The sequence below is a fragment of the Thunnus albacares genome, chromosome 11 (assembly GCF_914725855.1).
Source record: "Thunnus albacares chromosome 11, fThuAlb1.1, whole genome shotgun sequence".
In the NCBI taxonomy this organism is placed as follows: Eukaryota; Metazoa; Chordata; class Actinopteri; order Scombriformes; family Scombridae; genus Thunnus; species Thunnus albacares.
The window spans coordinates 19051974-19070827 of record NC_058116.1 but is presented as its reverse complement, the minus strand read 5'-3'; the positions used below and the strand labels follow the sequence as shown (position 1 = coordinate 19070827).

At 39.7% G+C, this 18854-nt stretch overlaps 1 protein-coding gene across 1 annotated transcript in view; it reads right to left on the bottom strand.

Moving 5' to 3' along the window:
- The window catches only part of LOC122992442 (receptor tyrosine-protein kinase erbB-4-like), a 351271-nt gene that overhangs the window by 190426 nt on the left and 141991 nt on the right, over positions 1 to 18854 (bottom strand). The gene's annotated exons all lie outside the window — the stretch shown is intronic.

The window sequence follows — 18854 nt, the reverse complement described above, 5'->3', positions numbered from 1 at the left end:
CATATTAGATATAGCAGAGTTTAGTGTAGAAACAATAACAGAGAAAATGGTACTGCCAGTTTAAACAGACTCAGCTTGAAAACTGACCATAAACACCACCGTATTAGTTGTCATGATAAGATTTGCTTGTGACTTGAATGTTAAGACTGGTAAAAGTAGTGTGTTTATTTATAAGAACTAAATAAAGCAAGTATATCTGCAAAGAGCTGGTGTGTGTGTATGTGTACCAGACCTGTGCTACAAAAATCATTCAAAGAGAATGTGGGGTAAATATCAGTCAGGAGACAGTGAGATACAGCTCAGCTGGCCTGGTCATGTAAGACTAAGAACTCACTGGACCCCATTGCCTCCCAACCCTACCTCAGATCACCTGCAGGGCACTCGCGGCAGATGAAAGCTCTTTAACAGCTAGCTGGGCTGCTCAGTTGACAAGTAATTAAACAGAACCCTTTCCATCCATCACAAACCTTAACCGCCCCCCACGCCCTCACCCCATGATGACACAAGCCATCTGCCCAATCAACTGCTGCCCGATCTAGCATGAAAACACAGACACATACACACATATGAATACATGTACATGGACTGAGAAAAAAAGCACATGAATCCCCAAGTCTGTTGCCAGGCATCCAAATGTAGAGAACATTTTGACCACATTTCCAGAAAATCAGCAAAAGCAAATGCAAATTTATGTGTGTTTCCGTCCACTACTATTATGTGAATATTAGGAGTTGGTTTGTCGAAATTAAACAGCTGGTGGCCCTAAATTTTTCAGTCAGGCGCCATTGAACCATTGCAGAAGAAGAGGGCACAACAACGTGACATAATTAAAAGAGTGCCAGTCAAACCTCAACTAGTGAAAAAAAACAAATAAAACATTAGGGGAATATCACATTTATGTTTCTTTCATATATTAATTTGAAGGAAGCCCTCACTGACCTCTTGTATACCCTTCTGGACTTAAAACAAGCCACAGTCACATTATATAACTTCAGAGTTTTTATCTTAGCATATTCTGTAAACATGCTGAATTGTGGCCAACATACATATGGACACTGACATTCGCTCCTTTGAAGCATTATAATTAAGTTTAATTTGCATTGCCATAGTGGTGTGCTCCCACCTGCACCCTCTTCACGCTTGGTGACAGAGGAGCCATCAGTGTGACGGAGGGGTGATGGTTCCTTCCCTGAGTCTTGTCACACTGTCACCCATGAGCTGTTCCCTCTCTCTCTGAACACCTCCACCCTGAAAGATCTTTACTGACGCTTTGCATTTTAATCCAAGATCCCTTTCACACCCTGCTATACACTGTACTGTGCTATCCTTTTTATACCTTATAGCCCCCTCAATCCAACCTGAGTGTTTGCACTCTATCCTCTTGGCAAGTAATAAACTAAGCCAGACCCTTTTTTCTCCACGCAGCCACTATGTGGCAAAACCTTTAAATTCCATTTTCTATTTACTCCCCATCATTACACCACAGATACATATAGGAAAAAGGAGATTTAGCCTAAAGGCCACACATGCTGTAAAGACAAATGGGACTGTGTTAAAACACTTCCATATCTAAGCAGATATTAGATAAGGGGAACTATTCCAATGTGACCTGGACAATACCCATATGAGCTGGTGGTGATTAGCTGGGTTGCACATAGCATAATGTGCTGCTCAGGAATGATATATGGCAGACCTGGGTGTTTTCAATAACAGTTGAGGGAAGCGGGTTGGGGGTTGGGGGTCATAAAGTGAGGATAGGTGTAATAAACTGTTATTGCACCCTTGGGGCAGGGCGCCAAGATCAGAGGAAAGGGGCATTGTGGCATGTGATGTCTGGTGAAATTTACTTTTTATACCTATTTGCTTCCTCAAGCATGCCTTCAGTAAGTCTGCTGACTTCTGAAACCTGTCTGGAGTTATGTGAAATCTATGTGATTAAAAAAAAATCCTCTTGTGATTTCTAATGAAACACCATGAAATCCTATAGCTCTGCATGAGCCTGAGATGGAGCTGACTGCCAAGTGAACCACAACAAAACCATCTGTGCTGTGTGGAGCATATATCGAGGAAGTATGAACTGTTGCAGGTTTACTGCAAAGCTCGGGGATCCTACTGGTGATACGTCTGCATGCGTGTGCATGAATGCGGGCAGGCTGTAAATAATAGACCTCAGGATGCATTTTCCCCCACAGCATGATCGAATCCGTTTCTCTCCATGCTTAATATGTTACATCTGATCCTGTAAATCACAGTAAAGGTTGTATAAAATACAGTCTCTTCGCTTTATATTGGTGCGAGCTGCCCGCCCAGGAGGACATGCTATAAGACACTGAGTTGCCAACTGTTTAACATACTGCCTATGATGCAGGAATAGACTGCAAGAACAGATGAATCTTCATATTGTTTAAAACTTACGGCTGTTCCATGAAAGAGAATCCATCTTATCTGTTTGATGGATTTCACTCCCCTGCATACTTAAAGTAGGGAATGCCAATGAGATTCAATGTCTTTGTTCCATAAAGTTATGGAACAAAGTCCATATGTTAGTATTTTGCCCATGTGAGTAAATGGATTGCACTTGTTTGCAAGGATTTTCATTTCAGCAGTGATGGATTAAAGTTATACTATGCAGGAGTTTCCCAAAAAACAATGTACAGACTCACACAAAAATAATGCCTCTCAATCATCACTTATGATCCACTAGAAGTGTGTGGCGGTGTATGTATCTACCTGTATTTTCTTAGTATTTTGCTGTGTTCAGGACATTTCTTGGCATCAGCCTTTGAGCAGTGGCTGTGTTGCCCCCAGCCAATAACAGTGTGCAAGGTTTGAGGTCAGAACTTGTAGCGTAGCGACCGGGTTACATTACTGTCTCCGTCTCTCTCCTCTGCTCTCTGTCTGTGTCATGGATGTATAAAGATAGCAAGTCTCTGTGTCTGTTTAACTGAAGGTGGGCTTGAGCTACACACACACGGAGCAGAGAGGCCGCAGCAGACAGGATGAAGTGTGCGCTTCAGCTGCTTTCACACCAAATCCAACAATGCGGCATCTTCCCACAGGGTTATGCAAAGGTGTGGGTGTGTTTATTTGTGCTTTAGAATGTAACCACTGTGAAACAATCAGAAAATAATGTTTTATTTATCTGATTCACTGCTTTGACTCTCTTCATTCACTCTCTAGCTTGCTTGACCACCACTGCTCTCTCTGTCTCTCTCTCTCTCTATCTGGTGTCATTGAGCTGGAGAGGACGGGGCCTTTAAGGCAATCATAATAATTCAGGCTTCTCCAATATGTGTAATTAATGAGAAAATTATATGCCAATGGGTGGAAAACACATATCTGGCTCAATTTATATGGCCTACAAGTTTGTTTGTTTGTTTGTTTTTTTTGTAATGCATTGACACAGACAGCAAGCTCGTGAGTAGCTTTGTTTATCTTCTCATTAGTTTTTAAATGGCAACAACAATATTGGCGTATAGATGTAGCAAACTTGCGTATCTATCAGCAACCAAAGGTTTGTAGGGACCAAATACCAAGAGTGGCATGGTAATGATAGATAGAAGTGATGTCTACCTGTAACTGAGTGAAGAAGCCATACAAGCTCTCTCTCCCCTTTCTCCATCCGTCTTTCTTTCCTTCACAAATCAGTCACATACTTTCTGAGGGACAGATGAGTTGGTAGTCGGGTTTAAATGGCTTTTATACATCATATGTCTCCAACAGACAACCACAAGACAAGACCACAAGGCATCTATCAGTCTCTGACATAATCACCACAGTCAGTGGGAATATAATCAGTGAGCTCTTTCCATAAATGTTTGTTTTAAATGTTTGCAAAAAAAACCTTTATTGCCCCAAGCCACATTTTTTTTTTATTTTCATCAGTTTTAGTTTCATAAATATCCTCATCAGGATTACATAGGCACTGCACTGCCGTGGTTTCTGTTCCTTGCCCACTTCATTTCATAGGTGGTGCACACAACAACTTCATCAATAGTGCCTTGTGCAATTATTGAATGCCTGTAAAGCTGGTGAGTCTCTGAGGTTTATAGGTTCCTGCCAGGGAAGGCAGCAAAAGGTCATCCCAATAGCCAGTAACTGACTGAATTAAATAAAGTTGCAAATGTCACTTCCATAAGTAAACACTCTCAATAGTTGAGCTTGGCTAACGTGCCTCGAATAAACAAGAGGAGCCTGTAGAAGTTCAACTGAAATGCTGCCTCACACAACATTTTTTCTCAAGCTCAACCAAATAAAGAATGCCATATCTGAGGTCAGAGCTGTCCTTTGTCCCCGATGTCCCCCAGATGAGCTTTGGTGGCTAAGTATGAGTTACAAGCCACTGCTTCTGATGGTAATCATGGCCCACATTATCGTCCATCTGCTGAGCAGCTTAATAAGCATCAGAAACAATAACTGGATGAGTGTTCGTGATGGCTGTACGGTCCAGTGAAGCTAACCTCTCGCTGCCCTCTGAGCTCTGGTCACCTACCAACAATGCTGTCGCTGTCTCCATATGGTATACCATAAATTAGCATTCATACCTTGACTAGTGCACTCAGTCTCAACACCTTGTGGGAGTTTTCCACAGAGGATAGCCTGCAAATGCCAGAGTGTGCACCCTTTGCTTACAGAACTTATTGCATTGCATGTATCTGATTAAAAATTTCACTAATAAGCAGTCCATGGATATGATCAGTACATTTTCTGTATTATTCAGTCTCACCTTTCTCATTAACCCCTTTCCCTGCAGCAGGCAGCTGTTTTCAGCAAACAAGCACTAATAAACAGACTGTATGCTACCTGCCCAGTATCAGACCGCAGTCTAACAAGCCACTATTGGGTAAAGAAAATCAATCATTTAGCAAGTAAAATTTTTTTTGTTGGCAGATCCCAAAACACAGATCGCCAGAAACACAACTCCAAATGAATGCTAATGTTGCTCCATGCCTGCTAGATGTGAAAATTTGTTTGCTAAGTTGTTAGCCATGACAACTTCATAAGGTGATAATTTAATATGTCAGAGCTGTGTGTCTCTTAAGCTTTTTTGGAGTTCTTCTGCCCCAACAAGACAAGAAAAAATAAAGTGTGAGGTTTGTTAGCAATTGGAAATGAACAATAGACTATGATATCAGCCTCCCACTATCCCTCATATTTGATTGAAGCTAATCCTGCAACCAACTGTTAAATTGTTGTCATAATACATTAGAACTGAGGAAAAAAAAAAAACCTCAAAAAACAGATTTTTCCTAGATGAATGTGAGCATGTAATACTCTAAGATATATGCATAAACTTCCTGTGGGAAGTATGTAAACTTACCTTCCATTACATCCTTTTAAACTACATTAAGTTTAACACACACACACACACACACACACACACACACATCCATTTATGTATCATTATTTCTAATTAGTCTATACAACTATTTAAACTCTCATTCACTGAGGTGACAGAGTGCTCAGTGATACTGTAGCTGTAAATGAGAAAGCCTGGTATTACAAGAAGGAAAACAGAAGGGGCGAGTGGAATTTTTGAATGGAAGCATGCAAACAGTAATCAGGCCACCACAGATAATACACTACTGTCACCTATCAGTGTGTGGGTGTGTGTGTGTGTTGTGGGCGTTGTTAATGGTTACTTTTGCTATTAAAGGAGTAAATTAGCAGTTATGTGTCAAAGTGTAGCATAGTATGCACCTTGCAAACATTTGGATATGAAGTTTGAAGAAAATGTCTCATAGATTGTTGTGGAAAAACTGAGCTGGAACTTTATGTAAATTAATTCATTCTTTTCTTTAAATGCACCTTATTTTCTAATTTATTCGTCCAGGTGGTCACCGAGAACATTTTTGTGAAGATTTTTTTTTGTGCCCAAAAAGTATGGAGGCTACAGCCTATCCACTTATTCTCTCTCACCACCTTGCTCTCTTTTTCTCTGTAGGATTTAAACATGTCTCCAGACAAGAAAAAATACATCCAAGTCACAGGGGAGTGATTGGCTGACACTAACACACACCTCATTACCCCAAATCCTCTGGCTGCTTCTTCTTGACTGAATATGTTGCTGGTGGGTCTAGTGAAAAGCCTTTCAGGCCCTACACTGACCAGTGTTTGTGTATGTGTTTTACCCTAGTAAAACCCACGTATACTGACCAGATTGTCCCAGTGATCTAAACTCATTCTATGCAAGGTTTGAGAAAGACCACCAATCACAAATGGCAGACACCATCAGCAGCCTGATCCCAGGTGACCCCTCAATCACTATCAAAGTCGACACTGTGGTAAGGTGTCTGAAAAGGACACAGGCTAAGAAAGCCCCTGGTCCAGATAACATCTGCAGCCATACACTGAAACACTGTGCTGAGCAGCTAGGGGGAGTACTACAGCACCTATTTCAGAGCTCTCTCGCTACTGCCACAGTCCCTCAGGCATAGAAACATTCAACAATCATCCCCATCCCCAGAGCAGCCCCAAGGTCCTGAATGACCTAAGACCTCTAGCCCTAACCTCCCTTTTCATGAAGGTCTTTGAGAGGATCATGAAAAGCCACAACACCAACGCCACAGCCACACAGATGGACCCTCTTCAGTTTGCGTATTGCGCCAAGAGAAGGGTCGACGATGCCAAACTTTTCATACTAGACTCTGTCCAGAAACACCTAGGGCCAAAACACATCAGCCCAGCTCCTGTTCATGGATTTCTTGTCTACCATCAACACCCTATAACCCCACATCCTAGCTGAAAAACTTATGAACTGCTTGCACCTGGATCATCAGCTAGTTCTGTGGATCATGGACTTCCTCACCCTAAGAATACAGAAGGTGCTGGTCAACAAAAGGCTCTCCGACCTTCAGCATACATCCACCAGTTCCCCCCAGGACTGTCCTCTCACCCCTCCACAGACGACTGCAGAAGCCGTTATCCGTGGTCACTGTTTGTCTATCATTTATTGTCTTATATGTCTTATATGTCTTATATGTTTGTATGTCCCTTTACTATGCCTGCCTCACAAATTACCCCTTGGTGTTAAATAAAGTTTTTTTAATTGAATTGAATTGAAGATTGTTTGCAGAAAACAGTTCAGTATGCATTGAATTGACTTCAGATAAATGAGGCTCTGAGGTAACTGCACTGTGGTCTATTTTAATGCACTCTGTTGTCAGGCATGCAAGTTATTTTTTTTCAAATAATTAACATTGTAAAGATAAGGTCAAATCCAATATTTACAAATGTTATAAATATGTTTCTGTTCAGTACAATGGCATATTTCTTACACTGAACAAATGGAAGGGAATTTATTTGTGAGAAACTCAGATGATGGTGAGAAAAGCTGTGATTGTATCTATGTCGTGGCCTTGGCCAGATATTTTAAATGGTCGGCCAGTGCTTTGTATGATGCTTTTTCCCTTTATTGTTTCAGATTGTTTGTAAGTTGCCACAGCATCCAGTTGGTAAATACCATTACAGAAAATGCAGTTTTGCAGCGGTGATCGATGGAATGGTTTTCCAAGCATTGATTTTGAGTTGTTTATTCATGGAAGATGGAGAATGGATAAGCTTTGAATGACTGTTGTTAACTGTTGGCTGAGTTGGTAAAAAGAGGAAGGGTGAATATCTCATATAAGCATACAATGCATGTGGTAGCATTTTTTGTAACTCAATAATTAATTTAATAGAATTGTCCCTGAGCATGAGTGCATGACCGCCAGCTGTTGAGACCCCACCATTATATCAATTATACTCCAACCGCTGGAGGGCAAAATGAACCTGGTTTAGTGAGATGCTGACAATAAGATACACATGATTTATGGTGCATTTCAAAACTAAATAGTACCAAAGCAGCCTCATCATTTTCTCCAGAGGCTTCATTACCAAGGAAGTGGGTGGAGATGGTTGCTCTGGACAGTGCTGTAGAGTTTGACTATGAAGACTATGTGGTTTCAGAGCTTGGTTTAAGGGTGTGTGAGGGGTATGATGATGGAGTCTGTTTAATCTCCCCCACAATGGGCCAGGTCAGGCATTTTCAAAAAGCAGGTGTACGACAAGTTCAGCTTGTTGAGCAGCGAAGAATGGTTTACCCTCTTGTCAGACACCTGTATTCTCTCCTTCTGAAATTTTACTGCAACAGTATTCAGGCCATAGGCCTATATCATGCCAGGAAGCTTCCCAATTCTTATTGCTCAGCCAACTACAGCAGGCATTTCTGACTTAGGTGGTGTTACTCACAGCGTGAACACAGTTAGATAAATTACATGGTAGAACAGGGTTACTAGTATATTATGTATTGGATCACCTTTACTAACCACACCTGGACTTCATTTCCCTTAACAATTAATATTCTCATATTCACTCATTTTTAGTTATAGAACATTAATTACAGTAAGTCTGCTCGGTTGTATGGTTTTGTCAATGCAGTTTCTTTATGCCTAATTAATCAATACAGTACAGTATATCTAAATACAGTCAGCATTTCAAGGTCTGTTTGGTTTATTGTTACTTCAGGAGATCAGTGTGAAGACAACAGAGGATCAAGAGAGTCACACAGCATGTCTGTGACAAAATGTTACTCCTAACATGAGTGATGAGTGATTTACAGTTGGGCTCCTCTGTGTTACTGAACCTGTTTTACATTTGGCCTGAACTGCGTTTGTGTTTGTGTGTTTGTGTGAACATGCACTGCCTGAATATGTGTGTCTTTGCACATGTGTCTGCACATGTGCAATTGTGTGATTACTGTATTCCATTGCAAAACCACCTGACTTTCTTTTAGCTTCTGGCAGAGCCTCTTTAATCACAAATAGTTTTTGAGTTTTCCCAGAAGGCATTGCCTTTGCTCCTGCATTTATAGAAGCTCCCTGCTAACACAAAGGTGGAGTGAAATTTATGCTCTTTATATGCTAATAGTAGTAACAGTAAACCCCTGAGGTGGCTCATATCCCAAAAGTCTGCTAAAGAGAGACGGCAGATAGGCTGAGCAATGGGGTCAAATGAGCTAACATCCTAAATTTGATGTGTGTGTGTGAGAGACAGTGTCGAGTGTGTGTGCAAGAGGGAGAAAGTTTGGTGAGTTTGTGCGTGGGCCTTGAGCTATTCTGTTTCCAGACAACATGGTCAACGGACTTGACTGCACCTCAGGGGGTGATCAGCAAAGTATACACATGCAGTATGCAGTACATACACAATGCTGCCATTTAGAGATCAAATTTGGTTTATTAGGATTTTGACTCACACAAGGGGCCACATAAATCATGGGACAGCAGTGCTAAACAATGACTCTGTGTGCCTTACATCTACAGAAGGCTAAAAAAAATGATGAAAGACTAAACTAAACACACATTCAAACTGTACACACACAAACACACTGTGCTAACCATAAAAATGAAAGCATCAGTCCTTTGTTTAAATGCATAAAAGACATCACCCGAGGCATTTTATCAGATTTTACGCAGCTCCCTCAGGAGTCACAATAGGCTTTATACAACTTTTTTTCACATATGCAGTAGTAGAAGACCTTTAAACAGACTTTGATGTGTAAAATTCCCCTTTAAAATCAACATATGTTTATGTTTTCCAGACAAGTGACCACTTGTGGTTTTGTGAATAATGGCTGTTCTCTCTCAGATCAAAAATGCCCAGCATGACATAGTTACACCACCGTAAAACCTCTTAGGGTGAAGGTCGGAGTGGATGTGTCATGGTCATACACAGGATCTAACTTTGACACTGGACAACATATGTCTCATTGTTTCTCCAATCAGCAGTCAACGTTGGTTTTAGTGCTGGCAAAATATGAAAGAATTATTCTTTTCTACTGATACTTTTGGAAGTTGTACTGCGCCCAGGAAATAGCCATATGCTCATCATCATGACCCCAATCTTTTCTCAACCTTGTAGTGTATACAGTGGGTAGATCTAGTTTTTTATGGGTGTACCTGTTCTGTTTAACAGTACTTAATTGAGGTTCAGACACACAAAAAAATCAGCATAACTTTTCTCTTCCCCTGGAAAGGTCTTGATCTGCATTTTGTACAATTTATTCTAAATGCTGTAATCCTTTGTTAAGAGGAATTTTACATGCTTGGTGCATGTCACCTATGTGTAAAATGAATCAAATGTTGCTATGTGGTGAAAGTGATTCTCTGAAATGTTTACATTGCACTGCTGTGTTAAATTTGAAGTACTTTCATACATTAATATATCATTGTCAAGTTAACTGTTACCTTTATTAATATTAATAAACTAGACTATGAAGCAGATAATCTCACATCAGTGCTCCTGTATTAGTCCTATTAATTCTCAGAATGGCAAGGGTAAATCACAGACCCCTTTGCTTTCTGAAGAAAAGACTTTCTTTTTTGCCTTCACGGTAGGGCGTCAACATACTTCCTGCTTCCTTAATTTTAAGAACACCCTCCTATTTTGATTCTTTTATTTTATAAACACATATTTCGGTGCTGTGAAACAATCCAACATACAACCAAAATTGATTTGTGGAACACAATGTAAAATGCATTCTTCAGCCCAGATGCATGTGCTCTCACTAATAAATGACAAGACTAACTGATGCTAAACCATTAGATGTACAACATTTCATCTCTATTTTACCATCTCCCCTCAGTTTTCATTTTTTTCATTTCAGATTTTGTGCATGAATTCCCATGCATTGTCACTACAATATAAATCACAATCAGCTCAGCGGGTCAGATCTTTACCATGGGTGAACCTGCAAATTGCTGCTATAAAGACACCTCATAAGACAGTATAAGGTATTCTATAGCTGGCCCCTTTGGGATCTATCTGTCTTCATAAACAAACACTGATTGGAGGAATGGCTGATAGGTATTCATTATATAAAAAGATTACATGTTTTTTTTTTAAACATAAGTTACTGTATCCATAAAAACTCAACTGCACTTTTCCAACAAGACCCAACTTCACATTCATACAGTGGTCACATTCGCAGCAGAAGCTATATCCTCTACAGTTACTGTGCAGCTCCGCTGGGGCAGTGTGTGTTATGCACATTGCTGAAAGGCTCCTCAAGGGAAGTTGTTGAGGGGTGGGAGTGTTATTCACACACTTTCCCCACAAGCCTTTTTTTCATAGCCAGTTTGGGGATAGGAACCACTGACCTTCCACATGCAAACCTGCTTCTCTTGCCTCTGGGCTTCCACCACTCTTTTCCACTTTTTCTCTCTCTATCTCTCATTGTCCGTCCTTCTCAATTCAGGCCCAGGTGTTGGAATCCACAGACTCCAGTCCAGGAGTGAGTGAAATCCCCTCTGATAGTTTCTTCTTTTTTTACACTGCATCTGGGACAACATTCAATCAATTAAGCCAGCAGGCCAGTCAAAGTGTTGCCTCATATCCTTCATGCCTCCAGCACATACTGCTTTCCAGCCCCCATATGTGGTCCTACCCATGAATCTTAATCTTGTACCCAACAGTTGCCATCAATTATCCTGGCTTCTACTGCTAACTCTTCCCCTGCCTCCCATTTTTCCCCATTAAAAAAAGCCTTTTTTTTCCTCTTCGCTGGGACAGAATTGCCTCGCTCGCTTGCTCGGGAAATGATTTCTCAGCAGGCTTGTGGACCAAGGGCCAGATGCATAAACGATGCATACACACAAAAGCCACGCATACGCCATTTCCCGCACGTAAACTGGTATTTATAAACAAAGAATGTGTGGTGAGAATGCGTGTACCTAACGCATTCTTCAGACCAGTGTACGCATGTTTTTCTAAAACGATCTGAGGGTGATGCGATGAGGTGAGGAAGAAATATAAGGTGAGAGACGGAATGTTTTAGTAAAACATTTTTTGTTTTGGTTGATAACCAGCTACACTGATTGCGTAATTTTTTGGTTTACACAGAGATTTGTAAAATGCCAAAGGCGTATTTACAAATGTAATATTGATTGATCATTTTTGTGTGATTCATGTTATTCTTTTAATTTACATTTTAATTTACACTGCCTGTTGGCACCTACGTCCTAATGGACCTGAATTTATTTTATGGCAATTACTTGTGTTGTTCTCTCCTGACTAGATCCTTGCTTGTTTTGTATTAATTCTCATGTGTATGTCACTTTAGATAAAAGCATCTGCCAAATACAATTGTAACATTGTAAAGTCGGTTTAGATAAGAGAATTACAAACTAATCATTGATTATATTTCTGAGATATTGCTGCCGACAATGGTTCACGGGTCCATGTGATGAATTAGTGATAAGAGCTGCATAGCCGTCAGTAATGACAGCTGTTGTGGAGCAGGCGGTGAATTGATATGAAAACGGCTGGTTAAGGGTGCATCTTCATCCATTTATGGCTAATTGTGGTAGTGAAAATGAGGCTTGTGCACGTGCACCCGGTTCCACATTGACTGAGATTTATGAAACAGAACCATGTGTACACACGGCTTTATAAATCTGATGAAAAGAATGCATATTTCTGGCTTTGTGCATACACACAGATTTATTTATGAATCTACACAGAGTTTTATTCATCTGGCCCCTGGTGCTTACCACAGGTGGAAGGTATGAATATATGCATATGTGTATTTCTGTGTTTATTGCATATACACATGCAAGCATATGTAATTCCATGTGTGAGTTGATTGTGCAGTGGGTTGTTTTTAATGGTTCAGCGAAGGTCAGTTTCCTTGCAACAAATGTTTGGGAGCAAAACATCTCTTCAGACATTTATAGAGCCAAACAAGCTGTTTAGCATCAAGCCAGAAGAGAAAAATAAAATATGAATAATACAGATAAAATTACAACAAACTTAAAGACAATAGCTAAAATACAGGAAATGCAATTGTGCCAACATTCAACTAGAAATGATGTGTCCGATATTTTGAGTATTTAAATGTGAAGGAATTTTCGTGTATGTCACATATATTAAATGCTCCTATTTTCATATGCGTGCTGTGTATGAAATGCTCCTCAGACAAGCAGACAGTGAGGGACAGACAGCTCTCTTCTTCTCGGTCGAGCTGACCTGGCTTTATGATTGTTGCCATAGAGACAGCACTAAAGTAAACAATTTTATTGCACTGTTGTGACTAGGGACAAGGTCGCCTGGGCGCTGCCTGAATAACTGAGAATGGTTCATCTCTTCTCCTTCAGACTTGATGTGGCATTTCACTGTGTCAACATTGGCACTTTGATATGAAACTGTTGTCCCCTTGATCGATTAAGTTTGTGTTTGTCAATAAATCTCTTTGCTTAAGACATCTGTACCTCCTGGAGTTTCTGCAATTACGAGTTAACCAGTTCTCATTATTTGCATTCACATTGAAGATGTTTCAAACTTTTGTTTAGGCAGAGAAATGCTGGCATTTAACTCAAATAGACATGTTTAAAGTCAGAGAACAACACAGACTATCTTTGGAAATGCATATCCTGTAAAATGCAGTGGGTATTACATCAGCAAAAGCAAGCAACTCCTTCATAAATGCAGAGCGCAGCACTGAACAACAAATAAATGCAACACACAGCTTTGAGGATCACAACTTACCCTTTCTGGATAGAGAGAAAGAACGGTTTGAGAGAGGTGTAAAGGACACCAGACATACCATAGTGGTGAAACTCAATAGGTGAGAAGCAGTGGAGGCTGGTCCATAGAGGCAGAGGAGGTTGATCCTCCTCTATATTTTGAGAGGCAAAAGGGAGATCAAAATATAAAAAAGAATATTTGGTTGAAATAAACCATTACCAAATCTCAGTATTATTTATAAAGTATTTTTTTCTCTCCTCTTTGGAAAAAATCCATTACTGAAATTCTGTTTAAAATGCTTCAACAGCGACACCTGCAGGGCAGGAGGAGAAAGGGCAGTGTGTGAAGTGGTGGGGGGGGGTGAAATGGGTGGAGGTGGAGTTGGGGACAGAGGAGGACGGGTGCCTGCTGACATCCGCAGGGCAGGATCTCTTACATTGGACTTAATGTATTTCATTTTTTTTCATGCTACTTTGTGTTTTGCCATGGCACGTAAAATGACGCTCCAAGGGAGGCTGTCCTCCCTTACCAATCAAAAAACAAGAATGCAATATTGACATCGCGTTGGTCCAATGATAGTTTCTAGATTTCATCTTCAATTCTCTCCACTGTAAGGCAGAGTAGCAGCAGTAGATAACTCCTTGCATTAGCCAATGCAACAGCTGGCTTGTTGTAGCAGCCTGAAGGACTCTTTATACATCCATGGAAGGACTATTAAGGACTGTTGTTAAGCTAACGGGAGAATAGATCTGGTCTGTGCAGCGCAGCAGCAGCAGGACGCTGCCGGGGAGGCTGGAGAGAGAAGCAACTGGAGAAACAACCAGGAGAGTTAGCTTGTTTGTCATTGTTGCTAATAATATCAGACTGGTTAAGCAGCAGCCATAAAGTTCTGTTAACTAACATACAAGATGACCAACAGCCACAAATGGACGTTATGACATGAATACTTCATCTCCATGAAAGAAAGAAGAAGACGTCAGATAACGTGAGTCAGATACAGCTTCTCTCTCTCTGTCTCTTTGGTCGCTAATTTCATCTCTGATGGTTAAATGTCTCTGTGTGGCTTTTTTGTGTTTTTTATCTCCTTAACAAGAATACAGCAGAGATCATATAATGTGTTGTGGGTAGTTTGCTTGTTGAAGTTACAGTGAGCTGTCTGGACTCACTCATTCATTCGTTTTTAATTGAGTGGTTGTTCAGTCACCTGTTGATGTTGTGTGATTAGTGAATGAGTGCAGGAGGTCTGGGTGCTTGCTTCTGACAGTTTCTTTAGTTTGTTTTTAAGCTGAGCCGTATATTGAGTAATAAGCTTAAAGTAACTAGAATAACAAGTGTTAACTAGTGGTGTAATGGATTGTAGTTGATCCGTGATCCGTACGGATCGCCCCCCACAGTTCGGCAGGCATATGAACTGCGGATTAATTACAAAATTTAATGTCTCAGTTAAGACAAAGTAAACAAAAAGCTGTAAGTACAAGTCAGGGGCAGACAGCGTGTCCCTAACAGGGATTTTGAAGAGCAACGATCAAACCAGCATCTAACGGTTCTGAAGTGACATTTGAGTTATGTTTACTTGCTGTTTAATGTGCTGCAGCTGAGCGGCTAATTAGCATCTAGCTGCTAACTGATGTTAGCGGTGAATGTTTGTTATCATCAAGTTTTGATGATGTGGACAGAGGCTGTTTCATTCACTGTTTAAAAGAGGAAGGTTTCATGCCTCACATTACAATAACTGAGCATTAAATATTTTATATATTTTATTTTATTTAAACATTGGACATCTTAAATGTTGTTTTCATTTAAGACCATAGGCAAAAGTTCCTTGCTGTTTCTGGCTGTAAGTGTGTTATAGAATAAATGGAAAACAAAGTTTTATTTGTCTCCCCCTTTTTTTTTCGCTGATCCTAATAATGATCTGATCCGTGACTCAAATCTGTGATAGAATCCGAACTGTGAGTTTTGTGCTCATGTTAACACCCCTAGTGTTAACATGTCAGCTTTGTAGACTATATTCTGTATGTTGTGCACATAGATAAGAGTGTGTAAGTCATGTATTTGATACATGCATTAATACTTTCTGATGTGAACCTACACTTTTAGATCTGTGAATGTTTTTAGTGTTCAATCTTTCTAGTATTCAGCACTGATCTGAACCTGTATCACATTATAAGCTTTGTGCTACTTTATATATTTCCTTATACTAAGAAAATACATAGGAAACACATGTAAATCATGTGATATGTTGTCTGTTTTTGATGAGAACATAAATTTGTTGTCACAATAGAACAATACTATAAATTTGAATTTCACTTTGTCGGTAAAATAACACATTTGAACCACTCCATGGCTAAAATGAGCACTTCTTTGTTTAGAGACAATATGTATGCTAAATGTCTTTAAAGAAGCAGCCTTTTCACCACTCAAGCAAATTGTTTTATTGGAATATAAAGTTGCCCCCCACCCCTCCGATTTCATCAGGTGGGACAATGATATACTTTGATGCGGTTTGTTGTAAGATTCCATGTTGGTTTTCCTCCTGTCCTCCCTAATTTTTTGAGTCACCAGCCACCACTGGTGAGAAGTCTGCAACATCACTTGTCTGCTACTTAAAATGCAGCATTAACATTACAACCTCAGCATTTCTCCAAAAAAGCAAGAAGGCATGACATCCACGCACAATTAAATTTTTAATTTGTAATTAATTTAATTTTCCCCACCTAACAACAGAACAAGGCATTCAGATTAATTTCTTCATCAAGTTTTAAACCCTTTGTTGGACTGATCAGATCATTATTGTACAGCAATGTCACAAGGTTTGAATTTTAAAGTTTTCCATCACACCTCAGCCACACTTTAGTCACACGTGAGTAAATACTGAACATTTCAGAATAAGCCCTGCTGTAATTAGAGTGTGAACAGAAAAAAAAAAAGAAAAAAAGTACAGTAAAATCATTTTGGATCTCGAATGCATGTCGTATGCCACAAGCAAGTGTCTCTGGGTATCTCTCTTTTCTCAGCCTGTCAGACAGTGACATGATTTACTGTATCATTCAGGAGACTGTATGTTACATACAAAAGACATGTCTGAAGCTGTCAGAATGGTAAGTTAATTTATTCCATTAAACTGCTGGAACACGCTGACAAGCAGACAGGTCAAATGTTTTATGTGTGAGACATCAAGATGACAAGAAGACACTGCTGGAGGCATTTGTTTGTCTGAGTACATGACTGTTTTATTGGTCCAACCTGAGATATCTCTGTTGTCTGAACAGTCTATAATAAGGTTTACAATGGGATTAGACATGTTCTTTGGATTTGGAATATATGCCTTGAAAAGTGTAGCATTCCTAATTACTTCACATTTCTCCATAAAGATACTCCACTATTGGTTTCAGCTTCTTTAAGAGATGCATTTTACCAAAAACAGCTACCTGGAGGCATTGCTTGCAGGCAAAGAAAATGAGAACACATCCTCTATATTCGACTTGTTAAACACAGAATTTTTGTAGGCCTTCTCAGTGCAATGTACATTTAAATGTGCAAGTTTTTGTTTTCATCAATTTTTTAAAACTTTCCTTTTTTGGTCGTTCTCAGCCTAATTCATAATTTAATAATAATACTTAAGAGTTGTAATGACATTTATGTTCTCAATGGTTTTGTTTTGACTTTCTCCTTGACTTACAGGAGTCATGTCACAAAAGATCCTTCCACTTGTACGTCATAGACCTGAGAACTGTCAAGCTTTGGATGTGAATTGAGTGATGGATTATTCATTAATTTATTTATTGTAATACCCAGTGCAATTCAATTTCTGTAGATGAACTGAACAAAAAGTATTTCTTGCCTTTTAACAATACTTAGTCATGGGGGTTATATTTTAGAGTGGGAAAAATGCACTTTTAAAAGACCTTTTGCCTCTATTGGACAGCTCACAGTAACTCACTGAAAACACTGTGAGAGAGTTTGTGGTCAGATTTAAACAGAGAAGTCATTTGTTACTGTATGTGGTATTAGTCTTAGTCTGCGTATGCGTCTTAGACGTCCAGGTTATTGTGTTTGTTTATTGCATCACACACTCTGTCGAGCTGATTGTGATTCTGCTGTCCTTGTCACCTTGTATTCCTTTTAATTTGCAGAGGGACCACCCTTTTCATCACGCCCCAGATCGATAATAATTTGTTTTAAGGCTTAGCGGATGAATGTAAATAGCCAGGCGCTGACGCTTAAAAAGATATAAGCTAACACACAGGCAGGCCAAGCAATCAGCTGGGATGCACAGAGTGAATTCAGTGTTGCTTGTAATCTATGTTCTTATTAGAGGAGAGAGCAAATACATCTTGTAATATAATATCAGACTCAGCAATAAATTACCAAGTGGCAGAGAGTTGCAGTGGTCTGGCAATATGGAGTGTGCCTTTGTATGTGTGTTTACATACAGTATGTGTTTGTAAGTGTGTGTGTTTGTTAGTACTGTATTACAACAAGCAGAAGATACAGAAAAAAAGAGGACAGAGGGAGAAGATGGCTTATAAATGAGACTATCTGAAAAGGTGAGTCTCACTCTGCTTTCAAGCAAACATGGTGTTTGTGGTGTGGAAGCAAAAAGGACCAACCATGGGATTTTGTGATAGTGGTTATGTGAGTTTTCCATATACCATGGCACTATAGTACCACTCCAGATCACAGCTCGGTGTGGTCACAAGTACAACAGAGCCCACCTGTAGTGGGTGTAGTCAGAAGTTCAATATATATACAGAGGCCAGAGCAGCTATGTTTAACCCCTTCACTCTTTAAAAACAGGTGTATTTTGTATTTTGTTATTTACATGTTTATATGTTTGTCAGCGGCGACACAAACTGAATAAACTAAAACTGAAATAAAATTTAGAAATGTGTGTATTATTTCCCTGCTCTGGACCAAGTGAACCACACTTAAGATTGTGGAAAACACAGAAAAAAAAAACTCCCAAGGAGCTGAGAAGAGAGGTGAATGGTTTTCACTTTGGAGGCACTGACTGGCTCACTTGATGCAAATAAGATATCATTAACTTTCATCATTCTCTTTCAGAGGTCAAAGGACATCAAGAGATTATTTGTACATTGTAAATACTGTAAATAATAAATTCACATGTTCTCATAAATAAATAGTGAATAAATAATCACCCTCTTCCTCAAACACAACAATATCACACACATAAAACCCAGCAAGCTATTCAACATACTCAGGTCATACAGATGGGCCCCAGACAGCACTGAGCAATACCAAGAGGCCAGCAATAGTGAGGAGATTCAATTATTACTAGAAGAGTTTATAGAATACCCCTACCCTCCCACTACTGAAGGCATATGTGAGGC